Below are 22,400 nucleotides of genomic sequence, written 5' to 3' on the forward strand. Positions count from 1 at the left end.
CCGCACCCCAACTCCCTGCCCCAAACTGGAGTCCCCTCCCACACCCTGTACCCCTCATTTCTGGCCCCACCCCAGAGCCTACACCCCCATTTAGAGCCCTCACCATCTCCCGTACCCCAACCCCATTCTAGCCCAGTAAAAGTGAGTGAGGGTGGGGGAGAGCAAGCCCCGAGGGAGGGGGAATGTAGTGGGAGGGGCGGGGCCTCGGGGAAAAGGCGGGGCTAGGATGTTCAGTTTTGTGCCAGTAGAAAGTTGGCAACCCTACCCAAGCCCCACCACCTGGGGCCAAAGCCAAAGTCTGAGGGCTTCAGTCCTGGGTGGCAGGGCTCAGGTTACAGGCCCCCTGCCTGGCACTGAAGCCGTTGGACCTTAGCTTTGGCCCCCTGCCCAGGGTGCTGGGGCTCAAGCTTTGGTCCTGGCCCCCGAATCCAGGGCGGCAGGGCTCGGACAGGCTCAGATTCTGCCGCCCCCCCTAAATCAGTCAGTCATTTCTTGACCAGAAATTCAGCAGTTTTTTTCTATTCTCTCATGTTCCCGTGGCTGGCCCTGAGTTACAAACTCAAACCCTCCCTCTACCATTCCCACCCCCCAGCACTTGTATTTTTCCCCTGGTTCTTGCATTCCTCTTCTGATAGTGATTTTCTCCTACTAGGCAATATTGAATTGGATCAGTCTTTAACGCTCCTGCCTTTTACCTATTCACAATTTGGATTTTCTTGGGATTTTTTTCAGTCTTGAATTTGAAATTTCCAGAATCATAAATTTTAGGATCTGTGTGCATCCCTACTTAGTAGACTATACATTATGTTCTCTCTCTCTTTCTTTTATGTTATCTTGCACCTTGTCAAATCATGCATCATATTACATCACAGCCTGCTAATTTTGAATGGTTTAATGTTTTGGCTGAGATTTACACAGATGGACAGTTTTTGTTTAGCTTGAGTATTTGCCAACAATTTGAATGGTGTAAAACTGATCCCAAATGAAGCCCACACACAGCCAAAGACAAAACTGAAAGCAGGAGGAAGTATTGTATTTAGATTAGATCCATTCTTGTCGACATCAAAATTGGAAGGATGTCAAATTCCATAAGACATCTAGGTCTTCAATCAACATGAGTATACACTACCACACAAAAGAATGCATAAAATCCTCTATTCTAAATTACAAGGAGACAGGGGGAGAAAGCCAGAGTGTAACTTAAAGGATAATGGGTTTGGTTTTTTTTTAAATTGAACATAATGCTTGTGAAAGTTACCAGGTTGACAGCCTGCAGAGTTAAGTCCTGTAATTATCCATAAAAATAAATATAGCATTGGTACCCAATCTTGACACAGAGGAACCACCTCAAGGGACCACTCTTCATGTCCATTCAATCCACTGCCACTCCGCTTTAATTGCCCATGAAGGTACCAATTGTGATGGTAATTTTAATTATGAGGAATCCTGTCTACTAGAATTTAAACTGGAAAGATCATCTATTTCTTATAGGGCACTGAAAAAAGCTGTTTCCTATTCCCAAACCAGGCTGATTTCGTATTCTACTGCCTCTGCCTTAAGGCTGTCATGCAGTCCTACCTACAAAACATCATCATCTTTTTTAAATTCAGAACTGACGTTAATGGACAAAGAACAATGGACTTAAATTGCAGCAAGGGAGGTTTAGGTTGGACATTAGAAAAAACTTCCTAACTGTCAGGGTGATTAAGCCCTGGAATAAAATCCCTCATTGGAGGTTTTTAAGAGCAGGTTAGACAAACACCTGTCAAGGATGGTCTAAATAATACTGAGTCCTGCCATGAGTGCAGAGGGCTGAACTAGATGACCTCTCAAGGTCCCTTCCAGTCCTATGATTCTATAGGAATTGTTTCATTTTATACCAGTACAAAATGCAAGAGTTCAGTCACTTATACAAGTAACATTGCACACAGCCTACCTTTGTAGTAATGTTAAAAACCCATAAAGATCAGATTAATTTTAATTAAGATTTTTAAATAAAAATTGACAGACTTTTAAAAATACATTCTGTCATTACATGTTCAATTATTTGAACAGGTTAAAATACTGGTAACAAGGGTAAAACCTGCCATGAGCTCAAGCCAGGCTCATACTGAGAGGTGGCACACAACACAAAGGGGTTCATACTCCAAGATCTGGATGGAAGGTTTTTGGCCTCCTGAAGATTATTTTTTTCAGATGAAAACTGATTTAATTCAGAATTTTATTTTGTGCCTCTGGGATAAACACATATGTCTATCTCTTCTTGAAAAGAAACTTGAAAACGGTTGTAGGGAATTATTTGATGGCTTTACATTTCTTAGGCTTAGTGTACATTTCTTTCCTCTTTCTCCAAATAGGATAAGGTTAAACAAAACAGGGCAAGCAAAATTCCTCATGATGGCTGCCTAAGGTCAGGCTTTCAGCCTGAGACTCAGGCTCTTAAGGGAGAGTTCAAGACCTCAGGACTGTTTCCAAAAGCTCAGGACATTCATGATATTTGTCCCCATAAATTACATGTTGAATAGAATAAAGGGAAAACAGAGTCCAGGCAAGCTACAAAGACAACCATTCTTATGAGAAAAGAAAAGGACTTGTGGCACCTTAGAGACTAACAAATTTATTTGAGCATAAGCTTTCATGAGCTACAGTTCACTTCCTCGGATGCATTTAGTGGAAAATATAGTGGGGAGATTTATATACATAGAGAACATGAAACAGTGGGTGTTACCATACACACTGTAACAAGAGAAAAGAAAAGGAGTACTTGTGGCACCTTAGAGACTAACCAATTTATTTGAGCATGAGCTTTCGTGAGCTACAGCTCACTTCATCGGATGCATACCGTGGAAACTGCAGAAGACATTATATACACACAGAGACCATGAAACAATAACTCCTCCCACCCCACTGTCCTGCTGGTAATAAATCCGATAATGTCACGCTAACCTGGTGGCTGAACTTTGTCCTCACCCATAACTATTTTACATTTGGGGACAATGTATACCTTCAGATCAGCAGCACTGCTATGGGTACACGCATGGCCCCACAGTATGCCAACATTTTTATGGCTGATTTAGAACAACGCTTCCTCAGCTCTCGTCCCCTAAAGCCCCTACTCTACTTGCGCTATATTGATGACATCTTCATCATCTGGACCCATGGAAAAGAAGCCCTTGAGGAATTCCACCATGATTTCAACAATTTCCATCCCACCACCAACCTCAGCCTGGTCCAGTCCACACAAGAGATCCACTTCCTGGACACTACAGTGCTAATAAACAATGGTCACATAAACACCACCCTATACCGGAAACCTACTGACCGCTATTCCTACCTACATGCCTCCAGCTTTCACCCTGACCACACCACACGATCCATCGTCTACAGCCAAGCTCTGCAATACAACCGCATTTGCTCCAACCCCTCAGACAGAGACAAACACCTACAAGATCTCTGTCAAGCTTTCTTACAACTACAATACCCACCTGCGGAAGTGAAGAAACAGATTGATAGAGCCAGAAGAGTTCCCAGAAGTCACCTACTACAGGACAGGCCTAACAAAGAAAATAACAAAACGCCACTTGCCGTCACCTTCAGCCCCCAACTAAAACCCCTCCAACGCATTATTAAGGATCTACAACCTATCCTGAAGGATGACCCAACACTCTCACAAATCTTGGGAGACAGGCCAGTCCTTGCCTACAGACAGCCCCCCAACCTGAAGCAAATACTCACCAACAACCACATACCACACAACAGAACCACTAACCCAGGAACCTATCCTTGCAACAAAGCCCATTGCCAACTGTGCCCACAGATCTATTCAGGGGACACCATCACAGGGCCTAATAACATCAGCCACACTATCAGAGGCTCGTTCACCTGCACATCCACCAATGTGATATATGCCATCATGTGCCAGCAATGCCCCTCTGCCATTTACATTGGTCAAACTGGACAGTCTCTACGTAAAAGAATAAATGGACACAAATCAGATGTCAAGAATTATAACATTCATAAACCAGTCGGAGAACACTTCAATCTCTCTGGTCACGCAATCACAGACATGAAGGTCGCTATCTTAAAACAAAAAAACTTCAAATCCAGACTCCAGCGAGAAACTGCTGAATTGGAATTCATTTGCAAATTGGATACTATTAATTTAGGCTTAAATAGAGACTGGGAGTGGCTAAGTCATTATGCAAGGTAGCCTATTTCCCCTTGTTTTTTCCTACCCCCCCCCAGACGTTCTGGTTAAACTTGGATTTAAACTTGGAGAGTGGTCAGTTTGGATGAGCTATTGCCAGCAGGAGAGTGAGTTTGTGTGTGTGTGTGTGTGTGTTCGTTCCCCGGGGGGTGGGGGGGGTGAGAGCCTGGATTTGTGCTGGAAATGGCCCACCTTGATTACCATGCACATTGTAGGGAGGGTGGTCACTTTGGATGAGCTATTACCAGCAGGAGAGTGAGTTTGTGTGTGTGGTTTTTGGAGGTGGGTGAGGGGGTGAGAGAACCTGGATTTGTACAGGAAATGGCCCACCTTGATTATCATACACATTGTGAAGAGAGTGGTCACTTTGGATGGGCTATTACCAGCAGGAGAGTGAGTTTGTGTGGGGGGGGGTGGAGGGTGAGAAAACCTGGATTTGTGTTGGAAATGGCCCAACTTGATGATCACTTTAGATAAGCTATTACCAGCAGGACAGTGGGGTGGGAGGAGGTATTGTTTCATGGTCTCTGTGTGTATATAATGTCTTCTGCAGTTTCCACGGTATGCATCCGATGAAGTGAGCTGTAGCTCACGAAAGCTCATGCTCAAATAAATTGGTTAGTCTCTAAGGTGCCACAAGTACTCCTTTTCTTTTTGCGAATACAGATTAACACGGCTGTTACTCTGAAACCTGTAACAAGAGAGTGATCATTTAAGGTGAGCTATTACCAGCAGGAGAGTGGGGGGGGACCTTTTGTAGTGATAATCAAGGTGGGCTATTTCCAGCAGTTGACAAGAAAGTCTGAGGAACTGTGGGGGGTGTTCTTGTCAACTACTGGAAATGGCCCACCTTGATTATCACTACAGAATGTGTGTCTCCCCCCCCCCCCCCGGCCCGTCCTCCCCTTCCCCACTCTCCTGCTGGAAATAGCTCACCTTAAGTGATCACTCTCTTGTTACACTGTGTATGCTAACACCCACTGTTTCATCTTCTCTATGTATATAAATCTCCTCACTGTATTTTCCACTGAATGCATCTGATGAAGTGAGCTGTAGCTCACAAAAGCTTATGCTCAAATAAATTTGTTAGTCTCTAAGGTGCCAAAAGTACTCCTTTTCTTTTTGCAAATACAGACTAATACGGCTGCTACTCTGAAACCTCTCATTCTTGTGAGAATGAGCCCCATTATTGTCTGGCTTCAGATGAAATAGGGAATAAATTATGAACCTGATTTTAAATAAAATGTTTATTTTTTCCCCCAAATGGCAGAGAAGTCAAACAAACAAACAAAAAAAGAACCTCAGGCTCTTCTATTGGCCAGCAGAACTAAGTATTTCTTCTGTTTCTGACCACTGATTACAGAACAAATTAGATACATTACAGTGAGAAACTATAAACTAGTTTTCTGGTAAATTTCCCAAAAAAAAGGTTAATGTTATGTTTTCAGTGATTTTGCATCTCTCAAGGTTTGTCCTTCTGCAAGCTTCTGTAAAACAGCAATTTTCCTACTGAAAACATTCAAAATTCCATTTTTGGAAAACACCTTTCCCCAAGAACATGGTCATTTTCTCTCAAAGATGGGCTGATTTTCACTGGAGAAGGAGCCCATTTTTAAGTGAAAAAAAATTGTGAAACATGGCAATTTTTCAGTGAAAAAGCCCTATTTAAATACTTAAATTACTAGTACAGTACTTTCATCTTATATTGTGAATATTTCCTTCATCTATATTCAGAGTCTCATTTACGACATGTAATTTTTCTTTTAGGTATATGCTTTTCATAAATTATAGTAGCTCTCTGTGTTACATTAAAGTATAAAATTGCAACTCTACTATTCTGTTTTACCATTATCTGTATTTCTGAAACCATGCTCATCACCATAATATCTAAGTGCTTTCCAATAGCGTATTAAGCAACAAGATAAACATCTGTCTTTTGTTTGTTCCTTCATCCTCTCCCAGGGGACAGATGTGTGCAGTGGAGTGTTTGTTTAATAATAATATATAGCAACACTTTGCTATATGTTTATGTTAAAGAAGGCAAGATCAAAGAAAGGTGCCTTGTACACATACTCTTTCTCTTCTGTTTCCCCACAACTATAATTCTGTTAAAGAATACTCAGCAATCCCCAAAATGTCCAAAATGGGCTATTAAAAACTATGGCAGAAAATATAATCATATGGAAAAGAATGCTCTGTGTGTGTGTGTATTTACCTTTAAATGCTGCCATTTGGATTAAATGGATGTGCCTGGAAGAAGATATGCTGTATTTCACTGTTTATTACTATGCAAGTATAGAGAGGATAGTGGTCAGTTGTTTTCTAGCTCCACCGAAGGTAGGACAGGAAGTAACCTACTTAGTCTGTAGTTGGGGGGATTTGGGTTGGATGTTGGGAAACACTTTCTAACTATAAGGATAGTTCAGTACTGGAATAGGTTACCAGGGGTGGCTGTGGAATTTCTGTCATTGGAGGTTTCTGAGAACAGGTTGGACAGATACCTCTCAGGGATGGTCTAGGTTTCCTTGGTCCTGCCTCAGCACAGCAGGCTGGACTTGATGACCTCTCAAGATCCCTTCCAGCCTTACACTTCTGTGATTCTAAGCCCTGGTCTACACTAGGACTTTAGGTCGAATTTAGCAGCGTTAAATCGATTTAAACCTGCACCCGTCCACACAATGAAGCCCTTTATTTCGACTTAAAGGGCTCTTAAAATCGATTTCCTTACTCCACCCCTGACAAGTGGATTAGCGCTTAAATCGACGTTGCCGGCTCGAATTTGGGGTACTGTGGACACAATTCGATGGTATTGGCCTCCGGGAGCTATCCCAGAGTGCTCCATTCTGACCGCTCTGGACAGCGCTCTCAACTCAGATGCACTGGCCAGGAAGACAGGAAAAGAACCGCGAACTTTTGAATCTCATTTCCTGTTTGGCCAGCGTGGCAAGCTGCAGGTGACCATGCAGAGCTCATCAGCACAGGTGACCATGATGGAGTCCCAGAATCGCAAAAGAGCTCCAGCATGGACCGAACGGGAGGTACGGGATCTGATCGCTGTTTGGGGAGAGGAATCCGTGCTATCAGAACTCCGTTCCAGTTTTCGAAATGCCAAAACCTTTCTGAAAATCTCCCAGGGCATGAAGGACAGAGGCCATAACAGGGACCCGAAGCAGTGCCGCCTGAAACTGAAGGAGCTGAGGCAAGCCTACCAGAAAACCAGAGAGGCGAACAGCCGCTCTGGGTCAGAGCCCCAAACATGCCGCTTCTATGATAAGCTGCATGCCATTTTAGGGGGTTCAGCCACCACTACCCCAGCCGTGTTGTTTGACTCCTTCAATGGAGATGGAGGCAATACGGAAGTAGGTTTTGGGGACGAAGAAGATGATGATGAGGAGGTTGTAGATAGCTCACAGCAAGAAAGCGGAGAAACCGGTTTTCCCGACAGCCAGGAACTGTTTCTCACCCTAGACCTGGAGCCAGTACCCCCCAAACCCACCCAAGGCTGCCTCCTGGACTCAGCAGGCGGAGAAGGGACCTCTGGTGAGTGTACCTTTTAAAATGCTATACATGGTTTAAAAGCAAGCATGTGAAAGGATTACTTTGCCCTGGCATTTGCGGTTCTGCCTTTGCAAAAGGTTTCTGGGGAGGGCAGCCTTATTTCGTCCTTCATGGTAGGACACTTTACCACTCCAGGCCAGTAACACGTACTCGGGAATCACTGTAGAACAAAGCATTGCAGTGTATGTTTGCTGGCATTCAACCAAAATCCGTTCACGCGGTGGGAGGAGGCAAAATGCGACCTTGTAACGAAAGCACATGTGCTATGTATGTAATGTTAACAGCAAGGTTTACCCTGAAAGAGTGTAGCGACTGTTTTATAAAATGTGTCTTTTTAAATACCGCTGTCCCTTTTTTTTTCTCCACCAGCTGCATGTGTTTCAATGATCACAGGATCTTCTCCTTCCCAGAGGCTAGTGAAGCTTAGAAAGAAAAAAAAACGCACTCGCGATGAAATGTTCTCCGAGCTCATGCTGTCCTCCCACACTGACAGAGCACAGACGAATGCGTGGAGGCAAATAATGTCAGAGTGCAGGAAAGCACAAAATGACCGGGAGGAGAGGTGGAGGGCTGAAGAGAGTAAGTGGCGGGCTGAAGACAGGGCTGAAGCTCAAATGTGGCGGCAGCGTGATGAGAGGAGGCAGGATTCAATGCTGAGGCTGCTGCAGGACCAAACCAGTATGCTCCAGTGTATGGTTGAGCTGCAGCAAAGGCAGCTGGAGCACAGACTGCCACTGCAGCCCCTCTGTAACCAACCGCCCTCCTCCCCAAGTTCCATAGCCTCCACACCCAGACGCCCAAGAACGCGGTGGGGGGGCCTCCGGCCAACCAGCCACTCCACCACAGAGGATTGCCCAAAAAAAAGAAGGCTGTCATTCAATAAATTTTAAAGTTGTAAACTTTTAAAGTGCTGTGCTTAAAGTGCTGTGTGGCATTTTCCTTCCCTCCTCCACCACCCCTCCTGGGATACCTTGGTAGTCATCCCCCTATTTGTGTGATGAATGAATAACGAATGCATGAATGTGAAGCAACAATGACTTTATTGGCTCTGCAAGCAATGATTAAAGGGAGGAGGGGAGGGTGGTTAGCTTACAGGGAAGTAGAGTGAACCAAGGGGCGGGGGGGTTCATCAAGGAGAAACAAACAGAACTTTCACACCGTAGCCTGGCCAGTCATGAAACTGTTTTTCAAAGCTTCTCTGATGCGTACCGCGCCCTCCTGTGCTCTTCTAACCGCCCTGGTGTCTGGCTGCGCGTAACCAGCAGCCAGGCGATTTGCCTCAACCTCCCACCCCGCCATAAACGTCTCCCCCTTACTCTCACAGATATTGTGGAGCACACAGCAAGCAGTAATAACAGTGGGAATATTGGTTTCGCTGAGGTCTAAGCGAGTCAGTAAACTGCGCCAGCGCGCCTTTAAACGTCCAAATGCACATTCTACCACCATTCTGCACTTGCTCAGCCTGTAGTTGAACAGCTCCTGACCACTGTCCAGGCTGCCTGTGTATGGCTTCATGAGCCATGGCATTAAGGGGTAGGCTGGGTCCCCAAGGATACATATAGGCATTTCAACATCCCCAACAGTTATTTTCTGGTCTGGGAATAAAGTCCCTTCCTGCAGCTTTTGAAACAGACCAGAGTTCCTGAAGATGCGAGCATCGTGCACCTTTCCCGGCCATCCCACGTTGATGTTGGTGAAACGTCCCTTGTGATCCACCAGAGCTTGCAGCACTATCGAAAAGTACCCCTTGCGGTTTATGTACTCGGCGGCTTGGTGCTCCGGTGCCAAGATAGGGATATGGGTTCCGTCTATAGCCCCACCACAGTTAGGGAATCCCATTGCAGCAAAGCCATCCACTATGACCTGCACATTTCCCAGGGTCACTACCCTTGATATCAGCAGATCTTTGATTGCGTGGGCTACTTGCATCACAGCAGCCCCCACAGTAGATTTGCCCACTCCAAATTGATTCCCAACTGACCGGTAGCTGTCTGGCGTTGCAAGCTTCCACAGGGCTATCGCCACTCGCTTCTCAACTGTGAGGGCTGCTCTCATCTTGGTATTCATGCGCTTCAGGGCAGGGGAAAGCAAGTCACAAAGTTCCATGAAAGTGCCCTTACGCATGCGAAAGTTTCGTAGCCACTGGGAATCGTCCCAGACCTGCAACACTATGCGGTCCCACCAGTCTGTGCTTGTTTCCCGAGCCCAGAATCGGCGTTCCACAGCATGAACCTGCCCCATTAGCACCATGATGCATGCATTGGCAGGGCCCATGCTTTCAGAGAAATCTGTGTCCATGTCCTGATCACTCACGGGACCGTGCTGACGTCGCCTCCTCGCCCGGTATCGCGTTGCCATGTTCTGGTGCTGCATATACTGCTGAATAATGCGTGTGGTGGTTAATGTGCTCCTAATTGCCAAAGTGAGCTGAGCGGGCTCCATGCTTGCCGTGGTATGGCGTCCGCACAGAAAAAAGGCGCGGAACGATTGTCTGCCGTTGCTCTGACGGAGGGAGGGGCGACTGACGACACGGCTTACAGGGTTGGCTTCAGGGAGCTAAAATCAACAAAGGGGGTGCCTGTACATCAAGGAGTATTTCAGGCAGGACTGCACGGAGGGTTCCAATAAGAAATGGTGCACCTAAGTTATCGTTCTTATTGGAACAAGGAGGTTAGCCTGGCCTCTGATTGATACATGGCTAGATTTACCTCGCTGCACCTTCTCTGTGAGTGACTGCAGTGTGACCTAGAGGAATGAGTCCCCTAGACAGGGGAGGGGGGGAAGCAAATGAGTACAAAACAAATCTGGTCTATTTCTTGTTTTGACCCACTCCATCTATCTTTTACATCTTTGGCTGGCAGCAGACGGTGCAGAAGGACTGCATGCCATCCACATCTCATGGCTGCTCGGCAGAAGATGGTACAGTACGACTGCTAGCCATCCCCATCTCTTGCCTGCCCGGCAGAAGATGGTGCAATACGACTGCTAGCAATCCTCATCTCTTGCCTGCCTGGCAGAAGATGGTACAGTACGACTGCTAGCAGTCCGTATCGCCTGCCCGCTCACCATAAGACGGTTCAATAGGACTGACTGCAGGACTAAAGAGAATGACCTGGTCAAGTCACTCCAAATTTAGTACCTGCGACCATGTCTGCCCAGCCGCTCCCAGCCGACGCGGCCAGGAGCACCTCGGACACGACGAGGACGACTACCAATCGTATTGCACCGTCTGCTGCCAGAAGGCAATGGGTTGCTGCTACTGTGCAGCAAAGCCGTACCGCGTCTGCCAGCACCCAGGAGACATAGGGTGACGGTTACCTGAGCGGGCTCCATGCTTGCTGTGGTATGGCGTCTGCACAGGTAACTCAGGAAAAAAGGCGCGAAATGATTGTCTGCCCTTGCTTTCACGGAGGGAGGGAGGGAACGGGGGCCTGACGACACGTACCCAGAACCACCTGCGACAATGTTTTAGCCCCATCAGAGTGCTCCATTGTGACTGCTCTGGACAGCACTCTCAGATGCCCGATTGTTTGCCATTGCTCTGACGCTGGGAGGGGCGCTTACAGGGTTGGCTTCAGGGAGCTAAAATCAACAAAAGGGGTGGCTTTACATCAAGGAGTATTTCAGGCAGGACTTCACGGAGGGTTCCAATAAGAAATGGTGCACCTAAGTTATTGTCCTTATTGGAGCAAGAAGGTTAGCCTGGCCTCTGATTGATACATGGCTAGATTTACCTCGCTGCACCTTCTCTGTAAGTGACTGCAGTGTGATCTAGAAGAATGAGTCCCCTAGACAGGGGAGGGGGGGAAGCAAATGAGTACAAAACAAATCTGGTCTATTTCTTGTTTTGATCCACTCCATCTATCTTTTACATCTTTGGCTGGCAGCAGACGGTGCAGAAGGACTGCATGCCATCCACATCTCATGGCTGCTCGGCAGAAGATGGTACAGTACGACTGCAAGCAGTCCGTATCGCCTGCCCGCTCACCATAAGACGGTTCAATAGGACTGACTGCAGGACTAAAGAGAATGACCTGGTCAAGTCACTCCAAATTTAGTCCCTGTGCCCATGTCTGCCCAGGCGCTCCTGATCGACCTCACAGAGGCGACCAGGAGCACCCCAGACATGACGATGACGGCTACCAGTCGTACTGTACCGTCTGCTGCCACAAGGCAAGGGGTTGCTGCTACTGTGTAGCAATGCCGTACCGCGTCTGCCAGCACCCAGGAGACATAGGGTGACGGTTACCTGAGCGGGCTCCATGCTTGCCATGGTATGGCGACTGCACAGGTAACTCAGGAAAAAAGGCGCGAAATGATTGTCTGCCCTTGCTTTCACGGGGGGAGGGAGGGAACGGGGGGCTGACGATATGTACCCAGAACCACCCGCGACAATGTTTTAGCCCCATCAGGCATTGGGATCTCAACCCAGAATTCCAATGGGCAGCGGAGACTGCGGGAACTGTGGGATAGCTACCCACAGTGCAACGCTCCGGAAGTCGACGCTTGCCTCGGTACTGTGGAAGCGCTCCGCCGAGTTAATGCACTTAATGCACTTAGAGCATTTTCTGTGGGGACACACACACTCGAATTTATAAAACCGATTTCTAAAAAACCGACTTCTATAAATTCGACCTTATTCCGTAGTGTAGACATACCCTAAGTCAGATGTACAGAATGTCTATTCAGTAATGTCCAGGAAACTACAAGAAATTTACTTCCAGCTCCTGAAGTCTTGCACATGAGGACATATGACCAAAGAGTGGAGCTCTGTAAGGATACTTCCTTTCAAAGGAGGTTTGTAAAGAACCAATTAAGGTCTATAAGTATAGAAGAAAGCAATGAAAAATTGAACAAATATTTTGGAATGTTTAAATGACCCATTTATGATTACCAAGTTCAGTCACAGCTATGTGCTGGAAGTGCTAATTTTTACTATTTACTTTCAATGAACTAATTAACATCATAAGCTGCTGTAGCAGAGCTTACTTCAAAAAGTAGTTCTGATTTCGGAGCACGGAGAAATTAAAAATACTCTTGGTACAGCTGCGGAGATCCCTTATCTGGGAGATGAATGGAATTAATAAACCCTTTTAATTCCAAAAATGTTAAAAACTAGAAACGGTCTCCTAGACTGTGGTGATTTAGCTACATGCTGAAAAATACTTCTACAGTGGCTTTATTATTATGTCAGCTCCCAAAAGTGCACTAGGTGCTTTATAGAGCAAATAAAAATGCATCAAACTGATTCTCCTCTCACTCACAGACTATCAACTAGTTTCATATTGATGTAGCTCCATAGACTTTAATGGAGTTATTCCTGATTTACTGTGGAGTAAGCAAGAGGCGAGTCACTGCCCCAAAGAGCTTAAAGAACAAACAGGATAATAAACAATGAGGGTAACAACCGTAGGGATGGAATGAGGTGAAAAAAGGCAAATGTTACACCAATAAGCTACACACACCCTTTGGGGGAAATCATACATATGACCACCCACCACAAAACTTTAACCCAAGGTTTATTACTAGTTATTTTCTACTAACAATCTAATTCTGCTCCCATTAAAGCCAATGACAAAACTCCCATTCAGTTGAATGGGATCAGGATCAGACTTGCTTTGTGACTAGATGTCTGCTAATTGCTACCAGAGATTCTTCATGATTTCAGCACTTAAAAGTGAACTGAATTAGCACCCCGGTATAATTAGGATATATCTACACGACAGCAGTGAGTCTTAGAGCCCACATCACCTGACTTGGGTTAGCGGTACGGGGCTAAAAATATCAGCATAGAGATTCTCACTCAGGCTTGAGCCCAGATTCTAAAACCCAGAAAGGGGGGAGTGTCTCAGACACCGAGCTCCAGCCAGAGTACATCTATATCTACACTGTCATTTTAACCATGTAGCCTGAGCCCCATGAGCCTGAGTCAGTTTACCCAGGTTCTGAGACTCACTGCCATGTTTTGTTTGGTTTGGTTTTGTTATGTGCAGCGTTATATGTACCCACGGCTTCCTAAAGCAAGAGAGGGATTTCAGGCATAAGGAGGTCTAAAGGAGAGGAAGGGGAGGGCTTACTCGATTTTGTTGTTGTTCATTTGTTTGTTCCCTCCTCTCTCTGGTGACCTCCTGGATATTTCCTAAGCTATAAGGGATAAATGAGTGTCCATGACATTATGCATATAATTATGCACTAGAGCTGTCTTTCTTATATTATCCTATTGTATCCTTTTGACCACTCCCATTGTGTGAAAGACACTCACTGTACATATTAATGGCCACAAAGGACTCTATTACGGAGAGATTCTAGTGACTACCTTCAGATTGTTTGAATCTTGTTACAGGAAGAGTGGCTATTCTGAAAGAGAGGAGCGATGTGAGATTCAACATCCCTCTATCCAGTCCTCCTAGCAAGATCCGTGATTCACTTAAGGCAGCTCTTCTACTGAGGGTAGGGGACTATCAAGACCCAGGCCTCATCTACACTGAAGATTTGCCCCAATTTCAATCATGAGTGGCCAGCCACTGGCCTTGCTGCACCAGAGCACGCCCTAGCGTAGAGCAGGAAAGCCACTATTTATGCTAGTGGAGCTTTCTCCTGATTGACTCTAGAGTAAGATGCATGGATGTGAAGAACGGTTTGCCTGTTCATACCGGTAGTTGTACTAAGGCAGCTACACCAGGGGCTGTAGTGGGGGCAAATCCATTATGCAGACAGGAATCTTATACAGTCAACTCTGATGGAGCTTTTCTAATCCCCCTAATTGATGCTCGAACAGCTGAAGATTTAGAGCACAAAATGAACATATCTTTATTTTCCTGTTTGATATGCCCATTAGCAGCCTCTATAGGCAACCTAACGATAGAAATTAAAATACTAGCCTTACTAGTTGCATTTTTGGGTCAGTCAGTTACTCTGCTTTTCATAGTGACCATTTCAAACAGCCAACCCAGTCACAGTTTCTATGCTTCTCAGGGTGGAAAAAATCTTTGGTTTGTTTTTTTAATTGTTACAAACCCTTGGCTCTCTTTGGTGAGGCTTAACCATTTACAGAGGTTACCCTGTGTTACGTGGTGGTAGTGTCTACTCACTTATCAGCACATGGGACTAGATTGTAACAACACAACTGATCCTTAGGAGGTAGCTGCTCTGCCGCAAGTGCAGACCAGGAACCTGCGACTCTGAGGGGCCATGATTCAGTCCCTAGATCCCTCCTTGCTCCACGGGGAAAAACAAACTGTGTCAGCCTTTGCCAGGTGCAGGTTACTCTCCTCCCCCCGCCACTCCACTGTGTCAGTTCAGGGGAGGAGAGAAATTCCAGGACTCCACCCTCTCATGCATGCCCTGTCCGTCTATGTGGGAGGCGGAGCAGCAGCCCCACAGAAGCCCCTTTGAGATGTGACCCACAATGCGGGTAGCCAAAGCACTTGAGGTTGGAAACAACGTACACCTTCAATAGGGCAAATCTCAGTCAGTATCTCCAAGCTATGCCCTCTCCATTTTCAACAATCTTCAGCAGGCCATTTTTGCTAAGTGTCTAATGTCATGCAGAATGAACACCTAAATCTCTTCTCCAAACCATGGAATATTGGAGAGGTAGCTGGACAGCAGGGATGGTTTGGGGTAAATGGACACTCTCGTGGTTTGGAAGCAGTAGTTCATTACCTTTCATCAGCCTTATTGATCATCATAGTCTTTACCCTCATAAATAACTTCCAATATTTCAGAGCAGGAAACCATCTGACTGCTAACGCATCCCCAGAGAGAGTTAATACCATGCAATGGGAAAGCAGTGGAAAACAGAAATATTCATGGGGAAAACAAATGAGAATCTCCTCCCCATTTTGCTTAAACTGCCACACTCTGGTGCCCAACATAAAGTGAAAAGGTAATCAGAATTCAAACATCTTTCACATTAGAGATTGTCAAAAAGACAGGGAGGAAATTGTAAAAATTTCAAAAACAGTTTTGTTTTTAAGTTTTTGAAAAGCACCAATATGGAAAATGTTCACAATGTTTCCCACCTTTTATTACACAAGGAGGAAAAAGAGGAAGTCCAAAAATGAAGAATGTTTCAGGTTTTTTCACATTTTTTTTTTAAAAAAGAACATTTTTCATTAATGTTAGTTATTTTTAAAAGGCCATTTTTTGACCAAAAAATTTCATTAGAGAAATGTTGACCACCTTTACTCAGCATACACCTTAAAATCCAGCCTCCCATCATCATCTACACACTTGTCCATCTAGCTAGCTCACTAGCTATGAATGGCAATGCACCATCATAGTTGTATCTATGTGCCAGGTACAGCAGCTGTACTGTGGGTTTAAAAGTTTCTACTGGTTTGAGAGTTACCACCAGTGGGCCAGTATTCCCTGTTGTGTGAATAGGGAATCTCTCCAGAGGTACAAACTTTCAAAGTAGTGGACACATTTTAAATACCACCACTGCACAAGAAAGAAAAGAGACTCTGAAATAGAGGGCACTGCCACCGTGCCAGAAATTACAGAAAAAAACCTCAGGTAACTGCAATGCCACATAGCCATGGAACCAGGACAAGAAATGCCAGTCAATCAGCACGATAGTAGCTTTTACATCCTCTTCCAACCACTCAAAATCACTTCTGCCATGTCCTTTAGCCCAGCTTGAGTGACTGCAGAAGATATTTTGCTTCCTTATGTTTAAGCTTAGAAGGATCAGATTTGTATTGGTAAATGCTGAAAAATGTCAATTTCACCATACATACACAAACAAATGAAAAAAATATTTCTATTGATAATAATCTAAATTTGCCAGATAAGAGCAGTAAGAAAAATGCTGCTTGAGAATTGATCACAGTTTAAGGCCATATATTTTGCATATTTTGACATATGATGTTGACAATGTGTATTTTAATGGTTATAAAAACTTTAACTTTTTGAAACTCAACTTCTACTGTCACTAAATAATTGACTGATACCCCCCCCGCTTGACCCCCACCCCCCATAATTTAAATCAATAAAAATTGGAAGAAAAATTGTTAAAACCCAGAATGTTGTGCAACTGTAAAAATGTAAGTCGATAAACATTTAAAAATGCTTAAAAGTCAACATCGATATTACCTGTCGAAATTATTAAAAAATAAAAACCTAATTCTATCAAGCCTACTTATGTTCTATGAACCAAATCCCAGTTCCCTTGAAATCAGTGGCAAAATTCCCAATTATTTATAATAGGATCAGAATCTTACCCTATATTTTGAAAGGGAGATACATGTAGCATTCATTTTCAGTCTCTTTGGCCACAGAGGGTTATAAGTATAATGTTTCCCCATCTGGGTGTTTGTGTTGGGTTTCCTCATAGGAATTTGGCGAGTCTTTCCTACATACCGTATATAGGATCTTCTGCCACATGAAGATTTAGAACTGATGGCATAACAGCATTTTATAAAGGAAACGAAATCCATCTCACCTTCCTCATTTGGGGCTCAAGAGAATTCTTATGTTTCTGGCACAAAGTTGGTTTTCTAAGTACTCCAGACAGGTTGTCTGCAACAAGCTTTTACATCAGTGCAGAGTGAGCTGTTATGCAGGTATCTCATGTTTTATCTTTATTGCTCAGAGTTTCCACTTGTGTATCTGGTTTTTCTCATCACTCCTCCAGTTTAGTTAATTTAGAAGAGATGCCCTTGATTTTTGTCTCAAGGGAAAATAAAGGTGGTTGTTGTTTCTTTATAGGTCATGTTCTTCTGCAATGCATGAAGCACAGGGTGTTGCAAGACCTGCAAAGCCAAAAGAAACATGCAGCTGGAAGAAACACAACTTCCCATTCTTACTTTTAGGCACAGACTGTATTAAAAATCTTCACCTACACACTATCTAATCAAAGGTATGGCTTTTAGGTTCATTACATTTTAAATGAGAGCACATTTTCACAATAAAAAACTAGCCTATAAACAGCAGCTCTAGTTTATAGATATTCCTAGTTCCCTGGCACAAGTCCATTCCCACCTATAGCTTTTCAGCATCTCTCCCCCTGCACCCTGAGAACAAGCCCTAGATCTAAATAAAATTATCTTCAGGAGTGGCTAGTTAGCCCACTCCACCCCACCTCTCCAGTTTAGGCCATTTCTGGAAATGGCCTAAACATGGCTCACTACCTATCTCTGGAGGCAGGAGTTAGTCTGGTTCACCCACCCTTTCTTTAGCATACATAGCCAAGTGGCAGTACTCCTCTGTCTAGCTCTGTCCTGCTGTTCTCATCTAACCAAGGAGGCCTCTGGGACTGCCCTACCCTATATCACTCAGAATGCACCATTCACTTCAATAAATACAGAAGACAGGCTGTATCACTTAACGTTTCTGTGATGCGGCCACCAGGGAAAGGAGCATTCCCCTCACCCAACAACTTGACACTGAAGCAGAGTGGGCCACCTTACCGCTGACCTGCAAACGATAGAGGTAGCGTGATATCGAGGTGCCAGTGGGTTACCTCACCTTTCCTGAATGTCAAAAGCTCAGGCTCTCTTGAAGGAATAGGCAAAAAGTTGGTTTGGTTCTTACAAGTAAGAAGTCACCCATCAGTAACAAAGATGACATTAACCTTTACTATTAGCCTTACCCTTAAATCATGCAGTTTTCTGTTTTCTTTCCACAAAGCCAAATTCATCACTGGTATAGCACGACTGAAACCTGTAAGGTTTTGTTAGGGAAAAAATAAGACCCGAAGTTTTTCCCAACTGATAGGATAGGAAGAAAAAGCCCACAACAGAATTACAGTATTGTTTCCTACTAGAACAGATTTTTTTTTTAAATGAGTATATTTGATATCTTTAAAATACAATCTGCATAATGAAGTTACATCAGACCCTTTGATAAAATGAACTTTTGCACATCATCACCACTCAAACTTGTAAAATTGAAAACATTTCCATGTACTTGGGGTCAGATTCTGATCTGGTGCCAGTCCAGAGTAACAATAATTGATGTTAATGGAACTACTCTGACTTTACACCTGCATCACCGAAATCAGAATCTGACATTTTGCCATTGACAAGGTACAAAATCCGACTCAGTTTCCTGAAAAGAAAAAACAAAACAAACAAGTTCACTTGAGTTTTTCTTTACTGGTAGTGAGGAAAGAACAGACTTCCTGCCTTTTTGAGCTGATGAAACTGGAAAGGTAGCCTCTACATGGCTGAGGTGCCACTCTACTAGAACTGAGCACACTAGTATGGTTGCAATGGTAAAAACAATGAGAAATAATGAATGAGCTCATTATAAATACAAAAGGGTTTATTTTACAAGTTATTGCCACAGGGTGCCATAAAGAAATGCTTTATACGCTCTAATCCATCGCTAACAGTCAATAGTCATCACGATATATGCTTGTTAATCAATACTATGACGTCATTTAAATTTAGCTGTTAGCCATTCCGTCACCAACTGTCTTGTAATAGCGAATTCACTAGCGTAGCCATTTTTGGCAAATGTTTTAAAAACTGTAGCTGTTAAGTGACTTGCAAGACAGCAATATGAGGGGATGGGGTGGTACTCTGCCACACCCTAGCATAGCCTAAGTAACTTTACACATTACATTCTAATAATGTATTGAAGTGGGAAATCAAGCCTGTTTTAATGATGGAGCATAAAATTACTGTCTTAGAAAATAAAGGCCCAAAAACACTTCGGGCCTACAGTCGCAGTGAATTTGTCCTCTGAGAAAAAAATAGAGGGCATCTCTTCTAAATTATCCAAAACTGGAAGAGTGATGAGAAGAAACAGATATACATGTGGAAACTTTGGACCATAAGGATAAACACGAGATACTTACATCACAGATCACTGTACACTGATGTAAAAGCTCGAGAAAGGCAGCCTACTTGTAAACAACCATCTGGAGTACTTAGAAAACCAACACTTACATCCTAAATCTCATTTCACCCCATTAGTCCTGGTGCAAATCCTGAAGACCTTATTCAAAGTTAGTGAAAGTGACTTTTGCCTGCCGAAGGCCTCAGTAAGGACTTCAAGATTTGATTTAACATTCATTCCCTGGCTACAAAAACTTTGTGTTGTGATAGGATGTAGAGGTTGTGATAAATGAAGGAGGAGGGGGGAGCTCCCTTTGATGGACACCCAGCCAGCCAGTTAGCTGTAAAATCCCTCTTGGTAGCTGTTCTCTGCTTGCTTTACCTGTAAAGGGTTAACAAGCCCACAAGTAAAAGAAAAGGAGTGGGCACCTGACCAAAAGAGCCAATAGGAAGGTAGAACTTTTTTGAAATTGGGAAAGAAACTTTCCCTTTGTCTGTTGTTCTCTGGGCTGCAGGGACATGGAGCAGCAATGCTATATGCAGGAATGCTGTGTAAGGTTTGAACCAGGTATGAAAAAGTATCTTCCATACTTAGAAGAAATTATTTGGATAGGGAATGTTTCTTATTTTGGCTTGTGGATCTCCTCTGTGCTAACCCCAGATGCTTTTGTTTGCTTGCAACCTTTAAACTGAACCCCCAAGAAAGCAATTTTGGGTGATTAATTTGTGGAATTGCTCTTTTAAAATCCAGCAAAAGCCTAAGTTCCAGATGTATTTTTTCCTTTTTGTTTTTAATAAAATTTACCTTTTTTAACAACAGGATTGGATTTTTGTATCCCTAAGAGGTTCGTGCATATGTTGTTTAACTAGCTGGTGGTAACAGCTAATTTCCTTTGTTTTCTTTCTCAGCTCTTCCCTGAGGGGTGGGGGTGAAAGGGTTTGACGGTATCCCATAGGGAGGAACTCCCAAATGCGCCTTCCTAGATCCAAGGGTGTTTTTGCATTTGGGTGGTGGCAGTGTTTACCAAGCCAAGGTCAGAGAAAAGCTGGAACCTTGGGAGTTTAATACAAGCCTGGAGTGGCAAGTATTAATTTTTAGAATCCTTGCAGGCCCCCACCTTCTGCACTCAAACTAACAGAGTGGGGACTCAGCCTTGACAGAGGTCTTGCACCGTTTGTCAGCAAGAGGGTTAAAACTTTAACAGATGCCTTTGGTAACACAGCTCTGCCATTAGGAGAACGGGGCTGGGTGAAGTTGATTTCTCCATCAGAAATGAGAAGCGGAAATATTTACCAGTCATTTGCTGTAAATGAGTTGGAGTGAAATGGGAACAGATTCATTCCAAGAAAAAGTGTATGGAAAAGCTTTGCCTGCAGAAATCTTCCTTGCATGTGCAGACTTAGGTAGCAAGAGACCTTATTCTTTTGTTCTTTATGAACTCTGGCTCCAGAAACAAGACCTTTTCTCTGGCCTTGCCAAAGGGAATCTCACCCTGCTCATATCCATTCCAAATGCTGCTGCAAAGATCATTCTTCTAGCCTGTCAGTCTGACTACATCACCCTTCTCTTTGAATCCCTCCACTGGTTCCCCTTCTCTGACAGACAACACAGAATGAGCTCGTCTTCACCGTCAAGGCCCTTCACGACCTAGCCCCACCCTACCTATCATCTTTCATTTATAATAGAAATATTGATTCCTGCCTTTGAATTGGCCCATGACGCCAGCCTCCACCACCCATTTGTTAAATTTTCAAACAAGCACCGTCATGCTTTCTCCCACGCTGTCCCTCACACGTAGGGTATGTCCACCCAGTAAAAACTGTTCATGGGCTAGCCCACCCAAGCTCACTTGTTACCCACACTAGCTGGATTCAACAGCCGTGAAGATGATGCAGTATGAGCTTCAGCACAGATAATACAGGCCTGGCGTGGACCCTGGGTATATACTTGGCTGGCTTGCTAGCCTGTTCTGAGGCCCGCGCTACTCTGTCTTCACTGGTACCGTTACCCCAGCTCGCTGAGGAGGCTAACTCATGCACAGCTTTTGCTGTGTAGATGTTACACTCCCAGACCCGTTTTAAAATTGGAGTTTTATCAAACTTAGTATCCAAAACCAAACACACACAGCTTGCACACGCCCGTTGCTGCTGAGTCTTTTCAGAGCGCACCAAACTCTGCTGCTGCAGCCCAAGACATCCCTTTTGACCCACTCAGCAGACCCTCAATCCTTAATGGGACAGAGTTCAAGTAAATCTAACCCTCTCATTCCCTTATGAGTGCTATGCTGACATTCCCTTCGGAGGAGCTCCATGTGAATATCCAAATGGCGACTTCATTACCTTCCTTCAAATCCCTCCTGAAAACTCTCCTGGGTATCTTCAAAACATTCAACATAGTTAAGCCGCTGGTGCACAGTTCACCACTTAGAACCCCAACCAATACTGCCTTATTGTTTCCTTATACTCCCACTTTTTGTCTCGTGTCTTACATTATAAGCTCTTTGGGCCAGGGACCGTCTTTTTGTTCTGTGTGTATACAGCACCTAGCACAATGGGGTCCTTGTCCATGACTAGATCTCCTAGGTGCTATGGCAACATAAACAACAAAAAGTAATAGAGGGCTGATTTTGTATGCTACAGCTCATCAGAAAAGAAAGTCAATCAAAGATTTTCACTAGGAGGGTGGTGAAGCACTGGAATGCTAGGGAGGTGGTAGAATCTCCATCCTTTGAGGTTTTTAAGATCAGGCTTGACAAAGCCCTGGCTGGGATGATTTAGTTGGGGCTTGGTCCTGCTTTGAGCGGGGGGTTGGACTAGATGACCTCCTGAGGTCCCTTCCAACCCTG

At 44.3% G+C, this 22,400-nt stretch overlaps 1 protein-coding gene and 1 long non-coding RNA gene across 3 annotated transcripts in view; one reads left to right on the plus strand and one right to left on the minus strand.

Moving 5' to 3' along the window:
• SMYD3 (SET and MYND domain containing 3) overlaps positions 1 to 22,400 on the minus strand; it is a 663,495-nt gene that overhangs the window by 404,503 nt on the left and 236,592 nt on the right. The gene's annotated exons all lie outside the window — the stretch shown is intronic.
• Positions 7,705 to 8,672, plus strand: LOC142071436 (uncharacterized). Its single transcript, XR_012667465.1, has 2 exons — positions 7,705 to 7,747; positions 8,135 to 8,672. It is a non-coding gene; the product is annotated as an uncharacterized LOC142071436 (long non-coding RNA).

The sequence above is a fragment of the Caretta caretta genome, chromosome 3 (genome assembly GCF_965140235.1).
Source record: "Caretta caretta isolate rCarCar2 chromosome 3, rCarCar1.hap1, whole genome shotgun sequence".
Taxonomy (NCBI): Eukaryota; Metazoa; Chordata; order Testudines; family Cheloniidae; genus Caretta; species Caretta caretta.